This window comes from Peromyscus californicus, unplaced genomic scaffold, assembly GCF_007827085.1.
Source record: "Peromyscus californicus insignis strain IS unplaced genomic scaffold, ASM782708v3 Scaffold_22__1_contigs__length_63687245, whole genome shotgun sequence".
Lineage (NCBI taxonomy): Eukaryota > Metazoa > Chordata > Mammalia > Rodentia > Cricetidae > Peromyscus > Peromyscus californicus.
In genome coordinates this window covers 34,928,786-34,940,213 of record NW_026294525.1, presented here as the reverse complement: position 1 = coordinate 34,940,213, position 11,428 = coordinate 34,928,786, and the positions used below count along the sequence as shown (strand labels likewise).

Genomic DNA, 11,428 nt, shown 5'->3' with positions numbered 1-11,428 from the left:
AAACTAAAGGAAGGAGGAAATAAATTAGGAAAGGAATGAAAGAGAACAATTGAAAGAAAGGGAGAAAGGAGGGAGTTGGGAAGGAAAAGACTGTGGAGAGTTCAAATTTGATACTGTCACGTGTCAGTAACACAGGACGTGAAATCAGCTATGAAATGTATGGGGCTGGCCTGAAGCTGAGAAGAGGTTGAACCATGCCTAAAACCTGGGATCTTCTCATCCTGAGAGCAGCAGGAGTTTGGCTGTTCCCCTGCTTTTCTTCAGCAACAACAGATCCCAGCAGATAGGTTTCCCCAGCCCAGAAGTGCCCCAGTGCATGTAGCAGCTGATACGTGTTTCCCAGGCTACAAGGCCTGTTTGCTGTTTATCTAACGACTGAAACATCTCAGGCTGGACTTCCTTTATTTTCCATATGACCTTCTAAGTTTCCTTCCCCTGGCCCCTGATCCTCCCAAGTATGCAAATGAAGCACCTTGATGTTCTTGCCTGCACCAATAACAGAACACCACATGGATCCAACCAGCCATTCTTGGGGTGTAGCTATCCCCTGTCCCCTCTGACAGTCTGCCAGGTCTTCTTTCTTGTCTACTACTCACCACCACTCAGGATCATCCTTTGGCCCTGGCTTTGCTTGGCCACGCTTCCAGCCTCTCTCCCAGTTGAGCTAGTGTGCAATAGTCTGACCATTCTGGGACAAAGTAGGATTTGAGCCAGGATGGATAGGCAAGAAGATACAGATGGGCTAGAGAGGCTTGGAAAGGGCTTGGGAAAATGGAGAAGAATAGCATATATAGGGAACAGTGGAGGGCAGAAGTATTGATATTTCTTCAACCAGTAAGCAACTACAAAACAACTCTGAGATACCATGTCCCAGAATAAGAACCATCAAGATCATTATTATGTGATAAACATACCAAATCTGTTATATGCTGTCAATACTTTCATTCTAGTATTTTGGTCAAGATTTCTTCTTAGTTAGGATTTCTATTGCTATGATGAAACACCATGACCAAAAGCAAGTTGAAGAGGAAAGGGTTTATTTGGTTTACACTTCCACATTGTAGTCCATCACTGAAGGAAGTCAGAAATTCAAGCAACGTGGGATCCTGGAGGCAGGAACTGATGCAGAGACCATGGAGGAGTGCTGTTTACTGGCTTGCTCCCCATGGTTTGCTCAGCCTGCTTTTTTCTTTCTTTTTGGCTTTCTTTGTGTCTTTCACATCATGCATCTCAATCCCATATATTTCTCAATCCCTTCATATCCACCCTCTGCCTTTGCAACCTATCCCCCAAAATAAAATAAAAATTAAGAGAAAAAAATTGAAAAAAGAAAGATTAAAAAAGAGGAAAAGTCAATCTCATCATAGAAGCTATAGTGTGGCACAGTGAGTCACACAGTAAGTCATATATCTTTACTTTCAATTGTTCATTGCAAAGAGTCATTGGTCTGGTTTGAGGCCTCTGGTTTCTGATACACTATTGATGCTGGGCCCTCACTGGACTCCTCTTGGATATCCTGTTGTTGCCCTGTGTCGTGGAGATCCTGCAGCTTTTTTTTTTTTAAAGATCTGTAGGACTGGCCCCTTCACATGCTCCCACAGATCGTGGGTGGTGTAAATGTTGGGGCAGGGCAACTCATAACCCTGGTTCTGGGCCTGGGGAGTTGCAAGGTTAGTCAACCCACCAGCTCTCTCTTGTCCTCACCATCCAGCATTGCCCTGGCTAGTTCATCGCTTGCAGCAATGAGCAAGGGGCGGGGCCAGTTCTCCTGCTGTCACATCCTGCTCAGGTTCAGCTCCCCTACACCTACACCATCAGGGCCAGCTCTACTGTGTTGCCCAGGCAAGGTGCCGGGACCACTCTCCCGAGTGCTGCAGCTGGTGAGGGGCAGGGACAGCTCTCCCACTCTTATACCTCAGGGCCAGCTCTTCCATTCACCTCAGGTGTAGAGGGGAGGAGGCGGCATCTCTTCCCTGTCCATGCAGCTATATGGCAGATGAGGGTTGAGATCTCCCATGCTCATGTTCTCCAGCTGGCTCAACCTCCCCCTTTGCCACTGCCACCGCCGCCACCGCCGCCGCCGCCGCCGCCGCCACCACACCACCACCACCACCACCACCACCACCACCAGGTTTGGCTCTGCTGTGCTGCCCAGGTGAGTATTGCAGCTGGTAAAGGAAAGGGATAGCTCCCTCGCCAGCTGGAGGTGTTAGGGGCGAGGGGGGAGGGTATCTTTCCCTCACCCCCAACTACTACATCGTAGATGAGGGAGGTGGTACCAGCTATGCCCCACTCCTGTCCTCAGGGCTGGCTCACCCATGCCCTTTTTACATGGTCAACTCTACTGTGGTGTACAGGTGAGGCACAGGGCTGTTCTCCCAAGTGCTGCAGCTGGTGAGGGTTTCGGTCAGTTCCCCTACCTGCTGCAAGTGGCGAGGGGCTAAGGGAGGCATCCTTCCCTCACCACATGGCAGGCACAACCTGCTCACAACCTCAGGGCCAACTCACCCTCGCCCCTGTGAGCAGGGTCAGCTCTATTATGCTACACCTGTGAGGTACAGGACCCTCTCTCCTGAGAGTTTCAGCAGGACCAGTTCTCCCTAGTGTTGCAGCTAGTGATGGGGTGGGCCCAAATCTGTAAAGCCCTATCCTCTTGGCCTTCAGTGGTATCAGGAGCCACAGACATCAATGCAGACCATGGCTCTATCAGGGCCATGAACCCAGACATGGGCAGGCTGCCAGACATCACCATCATTCAGTCTGCTTTTTTATAGAACCCAGGACCACTAGCCCAGGGTTGGCCCCACCAACAATAAGCTGGGCCCTCCCCCATCAATCACTAATTAAGAAAATGCCTTACAGCCGGATCATATGGAGGCATTTTCTCAGTTGAGGCTCCCTCCTCTCTGATGACTACAGCCTGTGTCAAGTTGATATAAAACTAGCCAGTATATTATCTTAAACGTAAATATATTTATTAACCTAAAACATAGACACACTTATTGAGAAAGAGGAAACATTTCTTAAATTATTTAAGCTTTGAAAGCAAACATTCTTCTATAACATATAACTTCTGCCAATATCACAAACTAGTGTTTTGCTGTTTTATTGTCCATTAAAGAGAAAAGCACCTCTGGCAATATCACTTTCTTTATTATCTTTGCAGGTGTTATCTGGAAGGCAGGATATTGAGTCATTGTCTCAGAGCAGAAAGAGAAAACATATACCAGCAGAGGTCTGCTCAGAGGTTTACAATAATATTCTATAGGAAAGTATAATTTTATAGCTAGAGTCTTTTGACCCAATTTTACAATTTTAGAAACTTTTAGGCCTATGGCAAAGTCATAATCTAATGATTTAGGTTTAAATTCAATAACAATCTCACATTTTTTTCTGCTTTCATAGGATATATTTTGAGCACTTCCCAATCTCCCCAAAGGATAAAAATATTTTCTGTCAAAATTACATTGTACATTGGACCCGGTGAGCAGTTAATTATGCAATTATAAACAAAGCTTATAATGAGGTGGGGCTTGGTATGTGACAGGGTTTCAATGAAGTAATTCTCCTGTCTCTTATTAGCTGTGACTTTGGAGAAGTGATTTCACCTCATTATATGTTAGCTTCTGCACCAGAAATTGAGAGGATGAAGTAATGGAAGAGCCTAATGAGTTGATTAATTGAAAGTTCACAAGGCAGTGCGTGGTCCTGACAGGAACTTGATGAGTGTTAATAATTTCTATTGACTATTGCTCTTGTGTTTGCTGGATCACTCTGCGACCATTCTCCTATGTGCCCAGAAATCCTGACCTGAACTCCTGCTGGGGGGATGTCCTAGCTAGGGATTCTATTGCTGTGATTAAACAACACGACTAAAGCAACTTGGGTAAGATAGGGTTCATTTCCTCATTCAGTTTGTAGTCCCTCAACCACCAAAGTCAGTGCAGGAGCTCAACGCAAGATCTAGAGGTAGCAACTGAAGAGGATGTGGAGTAACACTGTTTACCGGCTTGTGCCTCATAGCTTGATCAACCTGCTTTGTCATAAAGCTCATGACTACCTGCCCAGGGGTGGCACCCCTCCCTAGGATGGGCCCTCCCACGTTAATCATTAATCAAGATAATATTCCACAGACTTGCCTACTGACCAATATTATGGAGGCATTTTCTGAATTGAGATCCCCCCTTCTCCCAGATTCATGTAGCTATGTGTCAAATTGATTAAAAAAAAAAAAAAACACAACCAACCAGCAACAAGGGAGAGTCAGTCTTCCTATGCTGATAGCAGGTACTTAGCACACTTGTCCCTGTAGATTCCCTTGACTTAAGCTTGGAAACTTTACTTTGCGATGCATGAGATCATTCTGCAAAGAAAAGGAACACAAGTCAGTGTGTGTCTAGTCGAAAGCAAAGGCATAGCAGTGAACTTACAGGAGCAGCATTAGCAGGAGCCTAGCAGTGGTAGTCTAAGTTGTTAGACATCCTTCCTACACCTCTGAACCAGTTTTATCAGTGATAACAGTGGCCACTAAGAATGTCAAGCTCACATAGGCAGTATAATTTTTGACTTCTCTCATGGATAAGGCTTTGGAATCTGGTTTTCCAACCTCATTGCAATTTCCTTCACAGCCTTTTTTTTTTTTTTTCAGATTTAAATCTCGAATCATCCAGTGACAGTCAGGATTTGTTGCTTTCAATGCAGAACTCTGATTAATATAGAATTGGAACCAGAACATGTTTGTAAGCAGTAAGCCTAAGGGGAAATGGATGGTGAGGGCACACAAGGACTGAAGAGCCTGGAGGCAAAAAGATTCCAGTGAATATTAAAGATTTTTGGTAGTCAGTGGCATATGGTACTTGAGCCACTAATTAAATTATTCCCTGTGGTCATCTACAGTGAAAAAAAAAACCATTCAAAGCAAGGCCGTGAGAGCCCAGTGGCTGTTGCACAGTAGCATGAAAGGCATTCAATGGGTAGGACAGAGTTTTTCAAATTTATGGACATATTCAAAAAGGAGGACAGTGTGCTCAATTCTAAAATTCTTGGCTTAAGCCCGAGACTGTAAATAACAAAAATTTTTATGACCATATCAAAAGGAGGAAAATCCTATCTGCTTTTGCTGCACAGAGATGGGATATTGTAAACAAAATGAGCATAACCAGTTTGTGCTCATGAATTGCGTTGGGTGAATTCATTGCCCTGCTGACTTATTCTTTGTTATTTAGTTATTAATGTGTGTGTGTGTGTGTGTGTGTGTGTATGAAAGAGAGAGAGAGAGAGAGAGAGAAGGGAATGCATATGTGTACATTGGTATGTGTAGGCCAGAGATCAACCTTGGGTATTGCTCTATAGGCACTAGGCTCTCTGTCTCTGTCTCTCTCTGTCTGTCTCTGTCTCTGTCTGTCTGTCTGTCTGTCTGTCTGTCTCTCTCTCTCTCTCTCATTTCCAGACAGGCTCTTTCCTTGGTCTTTAACTCAGTGTGTAGGCTGGGTTGGTTGGCCCATGGTTCTCCCAGCTCCTCTTGTCTCTGCTTCCTCCATGCTGTGATTACAAGTTTACACCACTATAACTGGTTTTTTGAACACAGTTCTGGAGAGTAAACTTGTCTTTATGCTTCTATAGCAAGCACCTCATGGAATTATTTCTGGAGTTTTTACTTTGCCTTTTCTTTTAATCTTTACTTAGAAAATTATTGGTTTGTGTTTTTATTAGTGCATGGATTGCAAATGAAAAAAATGTCATCCAGATATGAAGATAAATAATTTCTGCTTTTCAGCACAGAGAGCAGAGACACTGATGGCTTAAGCATAGTAATTTAATCATCCAGGTGAACCCACATGTGCTCATGAGGATGTTATCTCCTTGGTGGTGATACAAATCCAACGAATGTGGCAAACCATGCATGTACCACATCTGAAAGTGATGAACCTGTTCAACAGCTCAGAGGGGTTTCTCTTTGCCATTACTTCACATCAAAGACTGGCCACTGTAATTCTCCCTTCTACATTCATGCTCAAGGTGAGGTCAAGGTCAATGGGAAAATGCTAAATCTGCTACCAGAAAATAAATTCTTGCTGGAAATACCATCAATTTGACACATTTTTGATAAGGTACCCTTGTTAGGATTGAGCTGTGTATGTTTACCACATAATAGAAAGTGTAGGGAAATGGGTATTGCTGTCTACTAATAAGGTCTGCCACATTGTGCTTAGGTACTTCGGTATTTCTGGAGTGTGTGGTTGGAGTTCATATATTTAAGAACTAGCAGACCCTTCATTTGCTTGCCTGAGCCATGAGACAGAATTACTGTGGTAAAGAGAGCCAGAGAGGATCCATGGAGCTTTTCTTTCTTATCAAGATAATGCACTGAAGCCAATATCTGATCCCTGGAGGAGGTAATCATCAACAAAGACTTGAAAGAAAGAAACCCAGGGCTCCTACCATGTGTTCCACTTCCTTTTCCTGTTAATGTGCAGCATTAATGGCTTGTCCCATCCTGTAGAAGAATTCTACTGCCATGATTCAACCTGTTGGCATAACCACTTTTAGATTTCACTGATAAGGTAGAACCCTGTATATATGTCTTCCTATATCTTCCCACTTTCATAGTTCATTTGTCTTACCAGGACTTCTAATGCAGTTGCTTTCCAATGCTTAACTATCTCCTTTTAGTGTGGTGCACTAATCCTTAAGGAAATGGTATGCTGTTCTGTGCTGTGCCATGGGACTTCAGAGGCAAACTTTTAAGTTCGTGTGCCAAGTACCTGTTCTTTAGGATTGAGGGTCCGATAAGCTAGTCATCTTTACATGTACATAAGTGCACATTTACAAGGATAATTCTAATACAGAACGGGCTTCTTGCTTAAAAGTCCTGTAGTTAGATACTTGGGGTTTGGTTTATTATGCCTCTAGTAAAATATAATACATTATTAATTGAATTGGTCACTGGGCCAGTCACAGTGGTCAACTTAATCCCATTAGTCTCCAAATTAAAAAGAGTGTGGTTGTGTTCAAGGAGAATTTAAGTTCTTTGGAAAGGATGTTGTGAAAGACAGTAGGAGACAAAGGAAGCCATGTCTTTCTGCCTTGACTGTAGAGGAAATGAAATAAATAATGAAACAAGCAAAAGACAACAACGGAAGCCCCAAACCCCTCTTCCATCCTACTTAGCTCTTTCCCCTGCAATCTACTTCTGAAGATTAGCTTGACAGTCTGTTACAGAATTATAGCACTGACCCAACTGCATTTCAAGATCTGAAGGATCTACAATCCAAATCTATGTGGACCTCTGTGTTTTATTTTGCTGTTGCATGTAGATTTGAGAATGCTTTGAACTGAGGTTGATGGGCAGTGTAGGGAGTATCATCCATAGGACTGTTCCCAAGCTTGGTTCATTAAAGCTCCTCTGCTCCCTAAAGCCCTATCTTTCCTCCACTGGAAACATATAGAAAATTAAAGGCTTTAAGGGTCTTCTTGAGGTTCCTTTTGTGACACAGGGTAGCTAAGGATGGTAAAAGCACATTACATGGCACGATTATCCAAATTAGCTCTTACTGAATTGAAATCCTGCTAAAACAAGTGTCATCTTCTTATTAAGCAGATGTTGTTATTATAGAATAGTTTCAATCAGGGATGAACCAGGATTGTAAGAGTAAGTCCAATCGATGAGGGGGAGGAGGGATTCTATGAGCAAAGGGCATCGAGATCATGATGGGAAAACGTACAGAGACAGCCAACCAAACTAGTGGAAACTTATGAACTGTGGACCAGTAGCTGTGGAGCCCCCATGGGACTGGACTTGGCCCTCTGGATACATGAAACAGTTGTTTAGCTTGAACTGTTTGGGGGGCCCCCAGGCAGGGGGATCAGGATCCATCCCTGGTGCATGAGTGGGCTTCTTGGAGCCTAGTGCCTAAGGTGTGACACCTTGGTGCAGGGGAGAGGGGCTTGGACCTACCTCAGCTGTAAGTACCAGGCTCTGCTGACTCCCCATGGGAGACCTTGACTTGAAGGAGGTGGGAATGGGGGGAGGGTTGGGAGGGAAGGCTGGGAGGCGGGAAGAGAGAGGAGAGGGGACCTGTGGTTGGTATGTAAAATGAATAGAAATTTTTTAAATAATAATAAAAAAAGGGGAAAAAAGAGTCAATTTGAGGACCAGGAAGAAAAGGGGAGGTGGTAAAGGTAAGAGGAGTACTGAGTGGGAGGAACCCAGTTCTGCTCTCACACACCCCGTCTCTTCCTTACCCCAACCTCAGCAATGACTGGCTGTGTGTATCAAATTTCCATCCACTTTTATTTAAGGAAAAGGTCCTGCTCCTTAAATTGCTTGAGGAAACTTGGGTAAGAGCACATCTAATGTCCATTGCAAGTATGAACACATCTAATGTCTATTGCAAATATGAACACATCTAATGTCCACTGCAAATATGAACACATCTAATGTCCACTGCAAATATGAACACATCTAATGTCCACTGCAAATATGAAATCAAGGGCTTGACATACCCACCACTTCTAATAGCAGAACTAACTTTTGGAAAATAGTAGACACCTTATTTGTATTAAAAATATTTGATGAATTTGGGCTATAAAATAAAATGTATACTTACGTTTGATTATATATTTAAAATTTCAAAATTAATAATTGATAGATACATAAAATATTAGGGCACACACACAAATCCCCCTTCTCCCTTGTTCCCCAAGACATAGCATTTTTCAAACAGCAATGACTCCCTAGTCTAACATTTCCAAGCAACATGAACTGGAAAATTGTCTTAAGCTCTTTATCCTTCAAATTCCTCATCTGTAAAATGAGGATGGTAATAGGATCTATTCAGTGTAATGAAAACATTGTAAGACATTTTAAACCTTTAGGGACGTGACAAGAACCCCGTAAGCGCTTACCATAAATGAAATTATATTATTGCTTATTTTGAAATGATTAAAGTCAATATTACATGTGTGACCATTGAATATTTGAATAACTAATTTATGCCATTGTATAAAGAGAAATGGGATGTCTAGAATAGCTCGAAGTAGAAAAACAGAAATGGAAAACAGATGGGAAATACCCGGAAAGAAATTTTTCTCGGTATTGCCCATCTGCCTTTCTCTGCCTGCATGCTTTGCAGTAAAATAAATTTCCAAACAGCCAAGTGATAGAATCCTCCGTCCAGTTTAATTTGTGTTTGCACTTCAGTGGCCACTGGCAAGGAGTGGTTAGATTTCAATTTGACAATCGTTGCCACATAGTCTTCATGCTTAGCCCACGAGAGGCAAAGCCATACAAAAGACTGAAATTAGTGGGAGGCGGTTGTTCTCCTTATTAATCAGTTCTGGACACATTTGGCAGCCTTCTTTTGTGACACAAGCATTATTCAAATCAAGGTGTGGAGGCTCTTTTCTTAAGTGTTATTTTAGTTGAAAGCATGCAACTCTTCTGAGAAGGTCACAACCTCCTTTGCCTAAGAATATGTTAAGATTAGTGTTTTTCATTTGAAAATTACACGGTTTTCCAAACGCGCCATCATTCTTCATTCTCTTATTAATTTAAACATACTTATTCACAGAAAAATAAATAGAACCCTATTTGATTTGGGAATTAAAGGCTAATGCATTCTCCTTCTAAATGGGAGGAAAGTCAGCATTATTTTGATTTCTTTTAATAAATGGCTGCGCATGCAGATCCAGATCACAAAGCAAATGATGGGGGCTCCTTTTAAAAGACAAGACTGAAATGTCGCTCCTGAATCCATTAAGCAGTTTATAGGTTTTTTTTTTCCAGAAATAAAGGTGGTTAGTTATTAAGTCTATACATCCCTAGAATAGATGTTCACTTTCCTGTTTTAGTAAACCAACTAATACAGACACTTTGGAATAAAAAGGAAAAGAATATTTTTTGGCTTATTTTTAATCCTTATTTTAATCCTTTAATAGTTAAAGGAATTGGGCTAAAGGCTTTTTTCTCTCTTTCTTCCTGTGTGGTTCTTGTTAGGAAATCTCTGCTGTGAACCTTCAGAAGTTCCAACTGAAGGTCTTGTAGTAGCTAATGCGCATGTCTTAGTTCCATGCCACATTGCTTGGGGTGGCACAGGATCCAGGTGAACAGTACTGTCTTCTTTAGACTTCTGCGGTCTCATGACAGAGTGGCATGGTACAAGGAGAAGCATACAAAACCAACAGGCGTCACATTTCTCCCCTTGCCAGGGCCAGACACATAGCAAGATGAATTGGACATAGCAGGAAACCATTGTCTCCCTGTTAGTGGGACTCTGGGAGTACCTTGCAGGCCTCACCACAAACAGCTGAAGAGAAGTCTTGTCCAAAGCTCTGTAGTGCTGACCTTAGCAATATCAGGTTGCTCATTCTTCTTCTAGGGAAAAAGGAAAAAGATCAAAGGAAAAGTTAAGCCTGGCTTGCTGGTGTACCCCTTGAATCTCAGCCCTTGGCAGGCTGGGACAGGACAATCAAGAGTTGGAGGCCAGCTTGTGCTCTATAAAAGAATGTCAGAAACAGACAAGCAAACAAATCAAAAGTCCCCAAACATATACAACAACAAAATAACAAAAGTTAAAAAAAGTTAAATTTGACCTTTTATCCTCTGGCCATGTCTAAATCTCTCTCATTAAGAGTGTTTGGGATTCTATGTCCTGGCTAGGGTACTTGAACCTTGTGTGAATAATTTGTTCATTAACTTAAAATTAGGAGAGACTGTCACATTATGTTCTTTGTTAATAAATCATCTGATGTAAGTGTACTTGCTGTTGAAGGTGTCTGCAGCACTCTAAGAGTTACAATGGGAATGCAAGGACTTTGTAATTCTTTCTGTATTACCTTTTTAAAATAATTCTCACTTCCACACAGACCAGGATGTGTTTTGATCCCAACTACAATAATATAATTACATCAATCCTCTCCCTTTCCTCCTTCCAAATCCACTCTTATACCTCTCCTTACTTTCTTTTAAATTTATGGTCTCTTTTTCATTATTTGTTGTCACATAAACACACACACATTCCTAAATACATAAATACTACCTGCGCAGTCTGTATAATGTTACTTGTATATGTTTTCAGGGTTGAGTATTTGCTGTTGGATAGCAAGTCAGTGTGCTTTTCCCTGGGGAAGACGAGTTCAACCACGCTCAGCATTCCTTAGTTGCTCGTGTTCTTTCTGTAGGACTAGGTTTCATGAGCTTTCCCCTGCCCACATTAACATTGTCTAATGGTGTTATCCTTGTTCAGCTGGTGTTTAGGAAGCCATAGTGGTGAGTATATATGGTGTAGCTTCTGACATTTCTTGGAGACATAAGCTCACGGCAAACTCCCTGTTCCTTACAATTTTTCCACTGCTTCTTTTGCAATGATCTCTGAGCCCTAGGTGCAGAAGTTGTGATGTAGACACATCAACTTGGATTGGACTCCAG

General features: G+C 42.2%; 1 long non-coding RNA gene across 1 annotated transcript in view; it reads right to left on the bottom strand.

The window, feature by feature from the left end:
* Window positions 1–4,219: 4,219 nt before the first annotated feature.
* LOC128118526 (uncharacterized) overlaps window positions 4,220–11,428 on the bottom strand; it is a 52,092-nt gene continuing 44,883 nt past the window's right edge. The window contains exons 2-3 of the long non-coding RNA XR_008221249.1: window positions 10,285–10,375; window positions 4,220–4,363 (exon numbers count right to left, since the gene is read on the bottom strand). This is a non-coding gene — a long non-coding RNA (uncharacterized LOC128118526). The remainder of the gene's footprint in view (window positions 4,364–10,284; window positions 10,376–11,428) is intronic.